Genomic DNA, 16412 nt, shown 5'->3' with positions numbered 1-16412 from the left:
TGGTTTAAAATTATATAAATATACGTAATAAGGAATCATTCTTTGAATATTTTGAGGTGATTATTTCGGTCGGGGCGTGATCAAATCTTTCATAAAGCCCTTCGGGCTTTATTGGATTTGATCACGCCCCGACCAAAATTATCACCTCATAATACTCAAAGAATGATTCCTTATTCCTTATTTATCTTGAGTCTTATAACTCTAACGATTAAGGTAACTTATTTGATACGTTGAATGTTCGATGATACAGTTGTAACTTTTGGGCTTGATGTTTGAATGCATTCCATATTTATGATATGCTTTGAAAACAATTTGATCATTAATTGTTAATATATCAGCCGTACCCTTTAACGCCAAATGAATAATGAATAATACTTTTATTTGTTTAGTTGCAATATTTGAAATAATTTAACAGTTTACCGAATCAGTCAACATATGGCACAATGAAATCAACAAGATATGTTTTATATTATGATGTTGATCTAGCGTTTTCTATGTATATCCTTGTATTTTTTTATTAAGAGCGTGTTCATTTGGGTGAATATAGTTGTAATTGTACAGAATTTTATGAAATTTTCGAAATATATGTGGGTAACGAGTACAATATTTTAGTTATCCATAATGAATAAAGAAACGGACATCCAGAAGTACTTAATTTTTAATTTTTACAAATGGAATTCAAAATGTTAAAAATATAATATGACGAAATAAGTAAAAAAAAATGATTATCGAAATGATTACAAACATACATTCTTTTTTTCATCTGAATTAAGATCTCTTAAAATCAACTCACCGTTCTGTAAATCATCATAATATTTATCCAATTTTCCGGGTGCTAAAAGAAGGCTGAACTCATTTGTTACACTGTTAGAAAATCCGTCAAAAAATTAATTCAACAGCATCCGATATTGATCAATAAATACTGTAACACGAATTTTTTTCCAGTAATCTTGAATGCAAATCAAAGAGTGCGATGGAATCAGTCTGCTTAATAAGCATTTCATGCAAATCAATGGAAATTCCAACCAGACGCTCTATTGATCAACACCTTTTGCAATTCTCTCTGCAGAATTTTAATAAGGGCAGTCGTAATTATTCTCAAAGTTAATTATTTTTACTCTCGCTTTTTATCTCCATTTTCTTTACGCCTAATTTTTCTTACGTCAATGAGAAAAAATACTGTGAAAATGACATACATGTAACTCTATAAATCTTTTGTGCGAAATTTTCTAAAACTTTTGTTTTATTCTAAGCTTAGGTATCTTAGAAGGGTGTTCGAAAAGAATATAGATTTTTTCTTCTTAGGCAAGGGGATATATATAATTAATTCAGACAACTTTTAAAAAATTATGTTACTACAACAATAAAAACAGTGAATACAATACAGGTATACATGTAACATATTTACTTACTATTTTGCGATTTAAGAAATATGTTCTACAACAACATTTCGTATAAAAGTTTAAGCATATTGAATTGCTACTTATCTATACCAAAATATACAAACAGCTAAGGTATTGACTTATTCATTAATTTTACCTTCAATAATTATTTTCACTTTTTTTTAAACTTCTTATTCATATTTTTTTTCTTTTGAATTAAGAAAGAACGTTTAAACTTCATCGTCCTCCTACTTATGTCAGCAATTTAGAACCATTTTAACAAGATCATGGACTTTCAGTAGTGCAAAGCTGTTTATTCCTTGCGTCAAAACAAGTTAAAAATGACTCGGTTTCAAGCGAAATATGCACCAATTGCGTAGTCTTAGCTCAAAAACCAGACAAATCTTGTTGATTTCAAAGAGTCATCATGGCTGAGTGGCTAGCAGTGAAATAGACAGGCCTACGTCACATTGCTGTTTGACACAACTATCCAAAGTCCATGGTCTTGTTAAAAGGGTTCTATAGTTACACCGTCTGTATATTCAATTTTGTATATGTCCTTTTAGCAATTTTTATATCTTGCATTTTAATTTAGTCACTTTTTTTGCAAAGTATAGCTATCTTCAATAAAGAATGTAACTTTACTCACTTTTTTTAAAAATATGTTCTTATAATTCCAGAACACGGTTCTCTTTTTCCGGTTGGGTAAAGCTATTTTTCCTTCGATATCAAAACTTTATGGTTGTTTGGTTGAGCGTGTCCATTTTTCAATTTTCCTTCCTAGCTGCTTTGTTGTTTATTTTAAAGCTTGAACCGTCAATTGAATAATAAAGCTCAATATCAGAATTAATCCTTCCTATTTCTTGTGTTCATTACATTGCTATAAACGTTACACAAGAGTAGACAGCATCAGATATCATCGCAAACAAACATCGCAGATTGCTCTCCAATTGATTGCGCCTGTAAAAGTGATCTCTCTCCAAGAATAGAAATCAGTATTTCTAGCATCATTTGATAAATATCCGCAATTCTGCAACAATGTAATGATGGCGATCAAACGTCTGATATATTCCCCATAGTCCTTGACATTTTGAGATTTCCCTCCAAATTAAGCACTACTATTTAACAACGCAATTAAATGTGTTTGGCTCTTTATTCATTAGAGCTGTTGTTGTATAATTTTACTGCTTTCCGTATTCCATAAAGCTAACAATGAATACGAAAAAAAAGTCTTTTTCCATGATTGTTAAGGTATGGCTCAGAGTTAAACAATCTTTCCGCGACCAAGTTGAAAGATGCAATCAAGCACGCCATGGAAACTGATTGTGAATCATTTGATGACATAACTTGTCGTTTGCATTTGAAGAACTTGAAGTGATATTTCTCTTTGTTTAAAGTAGAGCAATGATTTTACGGATCCGGGTTTTTTATTTCATACACCTACCAGGAAGTTCCGGTAAATGCTTGATTGATAAAATAATATGCATGGGAGAGGAAGTACGTGTTTGTTATGTAGTAACTGTGTCCTTCTATTTAACATAGTGGTTTTAGCTTGCAGATTTCATCAAAAGGACAACTAGAAAAAAAGAAAAGCAAAAACAAAAACTTTGTCAGATTCAATCAGTCGTGTATTTGATTTAACGTTTTAAAATTAAATTCAGTGAACTGCAGTACGTATCACACAGCCATTTTATCTAAGCTAGTCAAACAGTCCTTGAATAACTACATTATATGAAGAGATAACGTGTTCTTGTGTGCTTTTTTCTTAACTTTGTAACAGGTGACCATATATGCATGCAAGTGTATTTTATCTTTATTTTTTAGATAATGACATCATATTCAATTTATATTTCTCGTGCTAACAGTATCATACGTATGGTGATAAAAGCTCTCTCCTCATGTACCGTTCATTAATGCTGCTTTTTGCATTGTTGTGTCACTGTCTAGGTATAGAATATAGTAATCTTGTAATTCTCTTTCTTATTTACTGCTATTGTGTGCACTTGATGAACTACCAATAGAATAAAAAATAGATAAGAAAAGGGTTGTGATTTACACGTGTTGCACAAGTAATTATTTACATATGTACATGTAAAACATTTAAAAGATTTTATTTCAGCAAGTACATTGGTTTTGAGGCTGTATTGGTACCATATCCATGGATTCGACATGTATTCATCCGGAATCTGTGGTGCTAATAGATAAAATCTAAAATATATTCTTTGCCATCACAGTTTGTACTCAAACAATAATAAATAAAATACAATGGCCAGTACAAAACTATCAATAGACTAGCCTTTAGATCTATATCGCGTTTGAATTCCTGTGCTTTGAATATCTAGCCCGAGGAGAAACCAAAAAGACCAAAAGTTCACCACACAATAATCAATAACAACTGCATTGGAATCGGAAAATTATTCAGTACATATACAGTTGTAGTCTGCTCAATGCCCGCACGTGCAATGGTCATGTAAAACAAAAACTTATTATTCTGTGAAGTACAAGAGAATTTCCACATTGTTATTCATAGAAACATAAGAAATTAAAATGTTATCTTAAAATTCATCAATAATGTTTCCAGGGTTGAACTGTTGCTTCAAAGTGAATAGAAACATGTTGTTTCATATTCAAAGACTTCATATAAAACTCTGCTTATTCCCCTAGGAAAATGTTGTTTTATACATTTCTGTCATTGTGACAAATTGAAAGCAGTTAAAAAAGAAATCTTCAAAAGAACCTAAATGACGTATTCCATCCCAACTTCATTATTTATTTACTGCAGGGAAGTCATCTCTTCAGAGATTTGCAACTAAAATAATTTAAAAGCAAATAATGGACATGCATCAGTGCGTAAACTTCTTTTGTGATGTTACATATATTCACGGGGAGAGGCTTATTTAAGGTAAAAATGAAATGCAATGTTAATTTAATTACAATATGAACATCTATGATACAATATGTACATCTTTATTAACTGTATAGTAATAACAACAGTGCTTTTTATTTCACGCATTTTGGCCGATTTGGGTTTCGTCATAATGTTGCACATTAAATATTTTGCATAATATACCGGTATAGTACAATTAATAAACATGTATTTAAATTTGTTTTTAGCTCACCTTAGCTGAAAGCTCAAGTGAGCTTTTCTGATCACATTTTGTCTGTCGCCCGTCTGTCCGTAAACTTTTCACATTTTTGACATCTTCTCAAGAACTACTAGGCCAATTCAAAACAAACTTGGCATAAAGCACCCTTAGGCAAAGAGGATTCAAGGTTGTGAAGGTTGTGAAAATTAAGGATCATGCCCTTTTTCACGGGGAGTTAATTAGGAATTATTGGAAATTTTTTCTTCTCAAGAACCATTTGGCCAAAAATGCTGAAACTTGTGTTGAAGCATCCTCAGGCGGTGTAGATTCAAAGTTGTGAAAGTCAAGACCCCTGTGGGAAGGATGGGGCCACACTTAGGGGTCGAATTTTTACATAGGAATATAAACGGTAAATCTTTAAAAAAAAAAACACCTTTCTCAGAATCTAATTAGCCAGGAAAGCTTAAACTTTTGCAGAAGCATTCTAAGGCAGTGTAGATTCAAAGTTGGGAAAATCATGACCCCTGGGGGTAAGAAGGGCCCACAATAGTGGTCGAATTTTTACATTATATGAAAGTATAGAGTAAATCTTTAAAAATCTTCTCAGAAACTTATCAGCCAGGAATACTTAAGTAAACTTGTGTGGAAGCATCCTCACGTAGTGTAGATTCAAAGTTGTGAAAATCGTGACCCCCTGGGTGTAGAGTTGGGCCACAATGTGGGAATCAAAACTTCACATAGGAATATATAATGTAAATCTTTTTAAAAAAAATCTTCTTAAAATCTAATAAGCCAGGAAAGCTGAAACTTGTGTTAAAACATCTTCAGGTAGTGTAGATCCAAAGTTGTGAAAATCATGATGCTCAACATGTGTAATGACATAGAAAAGGGACTAATGATAATAAAAATAAGAATATGGAAAAATGGATTTTTATTTATACAGGATGTATTATCCTACATTGTCCAGATAGTTTGTATTATTACTCCATTAAGCTCATTTTATCATATCTATTGTTCCTCAGCCTCAGGTGAGCGATGTTTCCCCATGGGCCCCTTCTTTTTTCATGGTTGGGTACACAAAGGAGTGACATAAAACACTGTTGTTAAAAATATTTGCGCCAACTTTAATTCTTACTGCAATCTGTGAACAATTCTCTTAGTCCCTGTTGTCTGAAGCGTATTTATAAAGGTCTTTTAAAGCGCCCCCCCCCCCCCCACTTTTTTGCGCAGAAAAGATTTTTGCGTGGACCCTGAGGTCCACGCAGAAAATATATAGGCGAGGTTAAACCGGATGCTATGGGGAAATTTCCGCCTGCGCATGAGCTAGCCTGGTTCCTGTGCGTAATGGGTAGCTCAGGGAACCAGGCTGGCACACGTTTATCTGAATCGGGATCGGGATTCCGTGCCATTTGCACACATAAGTTCAAAGGTGCTTTAATTTAAAAGTTGTCGTTAAACAGTATTCCTTTTAAAGAAATGATTGGCATTTGATATGAACTGTCAGTATTATGAAATAAGTTAATGTTATGCCGAAACTACAACATGCATCAACTAGCATAATTTGCAATGTTTTGTTGTTTTCCGAATACACATGTAACTTAACTTTACTTTTATAGTAGGCGAGGCTAGAGAACTACCCGATTAATTTTTTTAAGCATTTAAGTATGATTGAATAATTATGTCACTGTATAAAAGTTTAAATCTCAAGAAAAATGCATCAAAATATAAAATTTTTAATTTACACAAAGCTGTCACTGCATAGTTAACAAAGTAGTGCGATTCGTAATGTGTGCGCAAATAGTAGAATTCACCGAATGCCTGATACTATACATGCAAACTTCATTCATAGATAGATCATAATTATTTTAGAAGTATGAATCCTTTAAATTCTGAGATAAAAAGTCAGGGCTATACTACATACATGTATTACGTAATACAACGTACAAATGTTGTGGTTAAAAGCAGAGGGCTAGAGTCGGTCGAATCTGTGATAATCTTAAGGCTTTCACATTTTCGTTGGAAACACATGCAAATGGTCCACGTACTGTAGTCCTTTTTTAAAGGACAGCGACTTGTTCTTAAATTTACATACAAAAAAAAAATAAATTAACATCAAGTTGCCCCCCCCACACTTTTATAGGATAAATTTAAAAAATTGAATTGAAAATAATGAAATGAACAGTGAAATTGAAGTTAAAGGAATACACCCCCCCCCCCCGGATTAGGATTTTCGGGATTTTAGAAAGTAGGTTTGTCTAGATTTTTTGGATGAGTCTGCCCCCCCCCCCCTTTCAAAAACGATGCTACGTGCCTGCATGGAATTGGCAGTGTGAGTAAATCTTTTCCCATTTTAGCTGAAGATCAGATACCACTGAGATATACGACCAAACTGGATAGAAGCAACCTCAAGGTTGGGGCCACAATGAGGGGTTGAATTTTTACAAAGAAATAAATAGAGAAAAATCTTCAAAAATCTTTTTGGGAGTTGATTTTAATCAACTCTCCTATGCAGTCACGCAGACAAACCGAAAGTGAAACAGTGTTTGGACCTCAGCACAAATCATTGCTGCTGACAAGACTTAGTTCTTGAAAATAATTGATGAATTCGATGTAATGTATGCTAAAGCATTGTTTTTCAAGGAAACTTATTTATAAATACCTTGAAAATAGTCAGATTTTAAATGGTACGAACAATTTAAATATTTTTTGTAGTCGTATGTATTCCTACGCCAGGGTTCAATAGGGCGCGCTTGATTTTACCAAAAGGTGTACACCGTGTACACTTTTGTAAATCAAGTGCAAAGGTGTAGCTTTTCTACACCGAGTCAGGGGCATGTGTTGTTGGGTGTAGCACTGAATCCAATACGGCGGACGAATGTTATGATGGAAACTTGGACAATGATTTTAAGTAATGTAACGGTTTAGAAGTCGCATAAAAGTTGTCGTTTGTATGAAAGCAATTAAATTTTGAAAAGTGTGTTTATTTTATTGCATTTATATCACAAAAAAAAAACAATTAATTGTCGCAGAACAGCAGATTCTTTGTTAAAACTGCACCCTTTTCTTCATATTCATTCTTAACTTCCCTACACCATGTACACTACACTATTGAAGTGGACTTGATATCCAATACAAAATTTTTACACCGGTGTATACCGGTGTACACCAGTTAAGCTTAATCAAGCGCGCCCATAAGTCTCGTTCAACTCGACGCTCGGCGGTGTCCCTAAATCCTTGTCGGAGATTTACGGTGTGAGCCGAGCGTTTGGTTGAACGAGACTAGAGTTCAATATTGCTTGGATCCATACAATTTTCGAGAAATATTTCTATCACTGATACATATATAGTTTGATTGAATTAATTTCATCTTTAAATATCATTTAACATGATTCATATGGGGGTTTCTCGACATTCTTGTCGAAAAAGTCAAAAATTCATATTATAAAAATGTGCATAATTCAAATTAGAAACTATATGTTCTTGTCGTGCAAAATAACATATCATTGATTTTAAAATAAATAAACATCGACAAAATCAACTCCCATCAGTTCTTCAGTACTTTGATTTTAAATGTGGAAGCACCCTCTAGAAGTGTAGATTTAAGTTTGTCCGTATTATCAATCCTGGGTCACGGTGGGCCTTAATGAGAATTGACATACTAGGATTTTTCCTCTAGAACAATGTGGCCAGATTTTTCAAATCATGTTCCCCGGTAGTAGGTTAGGGACACAATGGTGAGTTGAACTTTAACATTGTAATAAAGAGTTAAAAATAAGAAAATCTTCTCAAGAACTATTGGGCCAAAAAAGCTTCAATTGGCTGAAAGTATTCTCAGGAGGTTTAAATATCTCTTTGTTCAAATTATGATCCCCGGCCAAAGGGTGGGCCACAATTAGAGGTTTAATTTTTACATAGAGAACAAACTTTAAAATCTCTTCTCGACAACTAAAACAATAAAAGAGAAATGAACAATTTGAAAATCTTTACTAGATTTTCCAGATAATTTACATTAGAACGATTTGATCAGAGTTACGGTTATTGTTGCTGTTTAGGTAAACGTGGCTGCGATGTTGCTATCAGCCTTCTTGTTTCAGTTACATTTTCTTCTAACGTATTTTAAGTCTATATAATATCATTTTCGATGTGAAACAAGTTCAATCTGATTGTCAATGAGTTTTGCTCTACCGAGAAAGGCTTCAGTTTACTCATGGCTAAGGGAGTCCTTAGAGGTAAATTCGTCTAAAATTGACAATTTTTGGGAATTGGGACAGGGGTCTCTTATCAGCACCAATTTTGGACATCTGAATACAACAAATTATCTCATAATATGACGCATTCCTCTAATAAAACACGCAAAGTTCGAATCGTTTACGGTTAGTTGTCCCTCAAAGCATATTTTGCGGAAGGTATGATATACGGAGTAAATCCAGAGGTTATTATAGAATTATTTCAATTTGCATAACTGGTCTACCATACATAATATTTTTTTGAGGGGGGGGGGGGGGGGGGGGTCTTGGTTTTGTATTCTTGTAAAGTATCTTTATTTGAAGTCGCATAAAGTGATTTACACGTAAGTTATCCATTCTTTTTTGTAAAAGAAATTCATACAGACGAAAGTAAAATCAATGCTATTTATGATGTAGAGGTACTAATAGCATTACTGAAAATAAAAATTTTTACATTTTAATAAAGAGTTAAAGATAAGAAAATCTTCTCAAGAACTATTGGGCCAAAAAAGCTTCAATTGGTGAAAGTATTCTGAGGAGGTTTAAATATTCAAATTTGTTCAAATTATGATCCCCGGCCAAAGGGTGGGTCACAATTAGGGGTTTAATTTTTACATAGAGAACAAACTTCAAAATCTCTTTTCAACAACTAAAACAATTAAATAGGCTCAATGTTTAGCATAAAAATGTGGAGAAAATTTTAAAATCTAATCAAATTCTACTTTACTAGATTTTCCAGATAATTTACATATTAAGTACGATTTGATCAGAGTTACGGTTATTGTTGCTGTTTAGGTAAACGTGGCTGCGATGTTGCTATCGGGCCTCTTGTTTCAGTTATATTTTCTTCTAACGTATTTTAAGTCTATATAATTTCATTTTCGATGTGAAACAAGTTCAATCTGATTGTCAATGAGTTTTGCTCTACCGAGAAAGGCTATAGTTTACTCATGGCTAAGGGAGTCCTTAGAGGTAAACTCGTCTAAAATTGACAATTTTTTTGGAATTGGGACAGGGGTCTCTTATCAGCACCAATTTTGGACATCTGAATACAACAAATTATGCATCGGTTAAATCATATCTCATAATATGACGCATTCCTCTAATAAACCACGCAAAGTTCGAATCGTTTACGGTTAGTTGTCACTCAAAGCATATTTTGCGGAAGGTATGATATACGGAGTAAATCCAGAGGTTATTATAGAATCATTTTTAATTTGCATAACTGGTCTACCATACATAATATTTTTTCAAACATACTTACAGAAAGTTATGCAGTCAGAAGGTTATCTAGAAATTATATACACTGAATCAAATCCTCAAACTGGCTATAAGCGTGTGGCATTTAGACTTTTAAGTCAAAGAGGATACGATAGTGCTAAAATAGGCTACTAAAATTATGTGTAAATTACATGCGATATACTATGTTAAGCATTATAGAGACTCGTTTGACTTATTTCTATTTTTTGAGAGGGGGGGGGGGTCTTGGTTTTGTATTCTTGTAAGGTATCTTTATTTGAAGTCGCATAAAGTGATATACACGTGTAAGTTATGTATTCTTTTTTGTAAAAGAAATTCATACAGACGAAAGTAAAATCAATGCTATTTATGATGTTGAGGTACTCATAGCATTACTGAAAATAAAAATCAACGATTTGAAATTAGAATTCTGCTGTCGGAATATCCAATATGCTATAATTATAGGTACCAGATAATGCTGACAATGTGTGCACAGCACAATCATTCAGCAAGCTGTATGTATCATTGTGATGACAATACTTGTTGCATATCGTGGAATCGTTATATTCGTTGGGGTCCATGTTCGTTGGTAGACAAAATTTTCCAGGTTCGCGAGAACGTAATTTTGTTGGTAAGTGTAATCGGGATAATTTAAAGAAATACTAAAAAAAAATGATTGTATACACGTTCATGTGGATGTAAATTCGTGGGAAAGGGTTACCCTCGAAAGCACAGGTGCTTGAGGACAGGATGTACCCCCCCCCCCCCCGCCCCAATATATAGACCCCCGGGACTTGATTTTTCTTTTTTATTAAATAATCCTTTTATGACATATTTCTAATCTAATTTATTCATCCATTGCCCAAAATTACATAAAACAAACATTTTTGAAAATAATCAGACCCTCTGTACATATAATACATTTCATTTTTTCTGTACATATAATACAATTCATTTTTGAACTAACAGCATTGATGGCACAAACAATTTACTGTCGGTAACAAAACAAAAATTCAAAAGAGCACTTAGAGACTATCTATTTAGATATTTTATTAAAGAATGGAATTCTAAATTCACTATACACGCTGACAAAAAACTAAGTTGCTACAGCACTTTTAAGCAAAATTTTGGCCAAGAGAACTACCTAAGATTACTTAAAAATTTTGAGCAGAGGAGAAGTTTAACTCGTTTTCGCATTTCCGCTCATAGACTTAATATCGAAAGAGGACGATATCAAGACATTCCACGACAAGAAAGATACTGTAATAGATGAAATGTCAAATCAGTGGATGATGAAAAACATTTTTTATTCTCATGTGATCATAATAAGGCATTAAGAGATACTCTGTACAAATTAGCTAATGACTCTTGTAAAAATTTTCAATATATGGACATTAACCAAAAATTTTACTGGCTTGTGACAACTGAAGATCTACAAGTACTTGTACAACTCAGTGAAATGATTCTTAAAGGTGGAATATAATGGTTATAGTTATATATACAGATATATTATGCAGTGTATTTACTTTGGTTGGGGGGGGGGGGGGGGGGTATGTTATGTATAAGCATGCTGGCTTGAACACTTTGAGTACAAGTAGACCAGTCTAATCGACTGTGCAGGCACCGTCCCTTGGTACTCTCTGTTTTCAGGCCACTTTGTTTCTGTATAGCTGTTTTATTCACTGATGTGTAAATCCCATACATATATTTCATTGTATTGAAACATTTTGCATATTGTTGCCTGGACATTGTGAGCAGTATTTCATTCATTATTTGTTATAATCATGATATTATTATTATTTTTTTTTTAAATGTATATGCCCCCTGTGGGCCCTTGATTGGTGAATAAATAAATAAATAAATAAATAAATAAATAGAAATATAATACAAGAAGGTTGCTAACTTCGTCTGCCAGCCGAGAGGCACTGCCGATGAATATTTGTTAAAATCATTAATGTACTATCAAACTACATCTACCAGTAAAAACGGTGACCTCATGTCGTAGCCCGATAATTCCCTTCACTGAATATCTGCATGCCATGCCCGTGTAAATACATTTATTAGGTAAATAGGACAATTTTCACCGACAAGTTGAAAGTTTTGAACCGATTCATCTAGAACCGTTTTATCGCAAGGAAGACAACTCCGAGAGATTTATGGCAAACTCGAAAAAAGTACAATTCATAAGAAATATGAATTCTAATCAAGCCGAGAAAACTTTTTTATCGTCTTGGGAACTGGAAAATCTAAAAGAAGGCACTCATACTGAGTGTATTACAATGGAAGACATAAAAGAGAAAAAAATAAATTCTGTTACGAGTTATCTTCCTTGCGATAAACCTTTCCTTCCGTTGGTTCTAGATGGACGAAGTTAGCAACCTTCTTGTATTATATATGTGGAGGGTCTGATTTTTTAAAAATATTTGTTTTAGGTAATGTTGGGCTATGAATGTATAAATTAGATTAGAAATATGTCATGAAAAGATAATTTAATAAAAAAAATAATAATAAAGTCCCCGGGGGTCTATAATCTGGGGGTGGGGGGGGGGTGGATGGGGGGAGGGTCGATCCTGTCCTCAAGCACCTGTGCTCGAAAGTCACGAACATTGGTCCCCCTTGAACAATGATGATTCAACGGCATGGCAGCTACAATTCGCAGAAACTCTCCAAGATGTAAAATATATATTGATTTGACACTACATGTACATGTACTCTATCCGAAAAAAAAACTGCACTGATTTAATCTTCTAAAAATGATTTCTACTATCCATCATATCTTTGTTCTGAGGCGACTTCTGTAGTATGCTGTTTGGAACTTTTTTTCTTCAAATAAATGGACATTTTTACAGATAGTCCCCGTTCTTCAAGAAATTAACACGATTACATCTCGAAAGCCTCTGTCAACAATATATAAGTCCTTGGTTTGGAACCAATCATTCATTCCCTCAAATTTCATAGTTACCATACGCCCTATTATTGCAGCGTCATTATTGATAAGGGCCCCACAACAACCATTGGCTTCACAAGAGGCCTATGAATGTTGTAGGACTGACGCAGAAACGTACAATCTGAACGTTTCGGGATGAAAATATATTTTCCATCTAAGACTATGAGAACAGTTTTATCTTCATTGTCACAAAATTGTTTTTTAGCAGTAGGAGTTGTACTAGTGTATGCTTTTCGACAAAATCGTCATGACTAATATACATGTATGCTCCAATCCAACATTTTGAGAGACAACATACTTGAGGAAAATTCGAGTACTGAGATAAATGCATCTTTGAATCTGACATTTTTTTCAACACTCCCGTTATTTCATTGCATTGATTAACTCTGTAGTTTTAGAGTATTTCCAAATATTAAACTCACTTTCAAATTTTTATTTCGGTTAAATTTGTAATACTAAAGTACATTTGTACATAAAACGCAAGATATTAATAAATAAGGTTAAAACATACAACTCTCTGCGGCTTAAAAAAAATACCAATTCAAATTGAACTGGTAAAACCTTCTACCAAATTATTACCTCCGATATACAGATCAACCTTGAAGAATTTTATTAATGTTTTCGTAGTCTTCGGGAGACCCGTAACTCACAGGCCAGATTTGAAGTTCTGGATCGTACCAGGAAAACTGTAAACTTTGTTCCTTTCCCTTAGTACACCAGTCTGCCACACTATTCCCATCTCTGTCTTTGCAATTTATTTCTGCCCCATTGTCGATCAAAAACTTGACTGCTGAAAGTTGTCCAAAATAAGCTGCAAAATGTAAAGGAATCTGGCATTTACCATTTAGAGCATTCACCTGAGTCCTGCCAATTTTCGTTTGCAGGATAGTTTCCATGACATCTGTGTGTCCCCTCATGCTGGCAAAGTGCATGGCAGTATTGTTTGCCTTGTCCACCGCCATTAAAATTCTTGGAATCTTTTGAATGAGGCAGTTTACAATGGAACTGAAGCCTAAATTAGCTGCATGGTGAATGCAGCATCGCCTGAACCCAACGTTTTCTGTGATGTGATCTTCCAAGGTTGTTTGATTTAGTTTCTCTAATATTGCCGATACGATTTCCAGTGATCCGCCTTGGCATGCGTTTCGAAGGTCGTTGTGGTTCAACAGCCCGTATTGATCAATTAATAACCTAAACATTTCGTAGTATCCCTTCCTACATGCGATTGCTATGCCTTCTTGTATAGTTTCTTTTGTCAGTGAATCTAATTTCCTTTTTACGCTACCGACGTCGTTTGCAAAACAACACTTCAGGAATGTAACCGAGTCTGAAAAGACACATTATTTGATGATACGTTTCATACTTGCGATTCCCTGATTTGAATATTGCCTACATGTATTATAGGTTTATATATTATTTTCATAATTATCATAGAATAAACCCTTTCTTGTTTAATTATTTATTGCAACACAATACTGCAGAAGAAAATTCGATGCCATACAAATTCAATATCATTCGTAAGTGGAATTGATACATGTTCATGTAATATAATTACGTAAACTTTTTTTTTAAAATGGAGAAGACCTGAAGACCCTTAAATTTATATATTGATTACATGTATTTAAAAATACGAAAGATTTGGATTATAGAGCTCGGTAAACCTGAATAATTATATAGAATAGTTATATAGATATACATGTACCATCACCGTTGTCTCCATCTTCTGAGTCATCAATGTCCGTATTTTCCTCCGAAGTTTCACATCCAGTATTGAGTCTCCCTTAAATGATAAAATAACAATAACGATATTAATGATAATTTACCATTAAAAATTGTCTTTACTCGGGTCAAATTTACATGTAAGCCTCGATGATTACCTGACAAATTACATTTGTATATTTACCTTATTTGAAAACTTATATTTTATCATATAAAAACTACGGAACTGAAGACAAAAGTAGGACTAAATAGGTCTTTAATTAAACTTGGGCCTACTATATTTTTCTCTTTTTAAAAAAATTCATACATGTACAATTTTCAGAGACAGCTATAATTATTAAATACATTGATGGTAAACATATAATACGTAATATAATACACAACCCAATCAATTATTATATAGAAATGAAAGAACATACAATGTACAAGTACATCTTTGGGCGACTTTCTCTAGAATTGTCCTCGTATTACATTGGCGTTTGGCAAAGTCCTGGTCGTCAAATTCACTGACCAGCGACTGGAAATCTCTTTCATTTGGAGTTCCTCCCACTAATCTACTCAGAACCTGAGTGTAAAAATCAAACCATTAGAGATCGAATAATACTCGCATATCTTTACAGACAAGACTTTAAATTGACATTTTCACAATACAGTTAAATAATTTAAGCAAACTTCTTTCAGTTTTGGATAAATTTCGTAGAATTTTTCTTTCGTTATTCTGTTAGATGACGGCAAATGATGGCATTCATTCCGGATGTTCCCGATTCGTAGTACGTCTGCTCCTTTGCTTGTATCGTCTGCTCTCAGTCCCCCCCCCCCCCCCGATTCCATCCGTTTTTCGGACCAGGGATACTACCAATATTTCTAACTAATACACACAGTAGCCGAACATCAAGTAAACTGATATCGGTCGGGCCTTCTGCTTTCTCAATCTGTTGCAAAATTTTATACTCATCTTGAAAAATTTTGTTTTCCTGCACAAGTTTATCTATACACTTTCGTTGACGGGTTAAAAGGCTCCGAAGAGACTCTTCTGCTTCCAGTATACAAATCAAAGGAATTTTGGTGAAATCCAACAGCGAAGCTAACCTAATAAAATCAAACACATCCTGTGTTAATATCAACCTTCCACTGCCTTGGCGATCACCCATCTGAATTTTCATAGATATAATTAATGTAACTAGGTAATAATGGTTAATTTGGTATTTCCCCTTCCATTCCGGAAGTTTTTATTTCACTGCCATATACCGCACAGTTTAAAAATATCATCAAGTCATTCTTGTTTTAAATCCCCTTTACCAAGTTTGCCAAGTACAGTGCACTCTGATCATAAATCAAAGAGGCCTGTATATACGATCAATCAATAAACACCTTTCATGCTTTATAAGACTTTGGAAAATTTGAAATGACCATTTTAAAAATTCATAGCGACTTATTAAATTCTTGTATATACATGTACTACATGCATACTCCGAAATTAAGGGGTTTTTTTTTCATATCATGATATTCTAAGCACGAATGCGATGCTGCTTGCGTAAATTAATACCCATATTCCAGCATCAAGGACCGAAATTGATCCAGAAGGACTGACATGGAACCGTATCAAACCCACTGCTGTCCATCTGTTAAACTGACCTTACTAATTTTCAACTGCCATACTTCATGCATAAATTAAAGCTTGAAAAAGGCGATACTTGTGGTAGTTTAAGGGTAGAATTTTATTTTTCATGCATCTGATTATAATTTTATACACCGACTATTTAAAACAACTAAATATGCCGGAAAACCTCTGCGACGTTGCTTTCGCATCGAA

General features: G+C 33.8%; 1 protein-coding gene and 1 pseudogene across 3 annotated transcripts in view; both read right to left on the bottom strand.

Annotated features, from left to right (window-relative positions):
• Positions 1-2329, bottom strand: part of LOC128170485 (serine/arginine-rich splicing factor 4-like) — a 28925-nt gene extending 26596 nt beyond the window's left edge. Inside the window, exons 1-2 of one of the 3 annotated variants that reach the window (XM_052836257.1) lie at positions 2032-2329; positions 1413-1437 (exon numbers count right to left, since the gene is read on the bottom strand). The gene's annotated coding sequence lies outside the window, so the exon portion shown is untranslated. Of the gene's footprint in view, positions 1-793; positions 901-1412; positions 1438-2031 lie in introns of those variants that run through there. The other 2 variants (XM_052836266.1, XM_052836274.1) reach the window with 2 other exon arrangements.
• A 10965-nt stretch (positions 2330-13294) lies between these two features.
• LOC128170613 (uncharacterized) lies at positions 13295-15951 on the bottom strand (annotated as a pseudogene).
• Positions 15952-16412: the final 461 nt, after the last annotated feature.

Source organism: Crassostrea angulata, chromosome 1, assembly GCF_025612915.1.
Source record: "Crassostrea angulata isolate pt1a10 chromosome 1, ASM2561291v2, whole genome shotgun sequence".
Taxonomy (NCBI): domain Eukaryota; kingdom Metazoa; phylum Mollusca; class Bivalvia; order Ostreida; family Ostreidae; genus Magallana; species Magallana angulata.
Note: the sequence above shows the minus strand (reverse complement) of the source record. Positions and strands in the feature narration are given on the sequence as shown.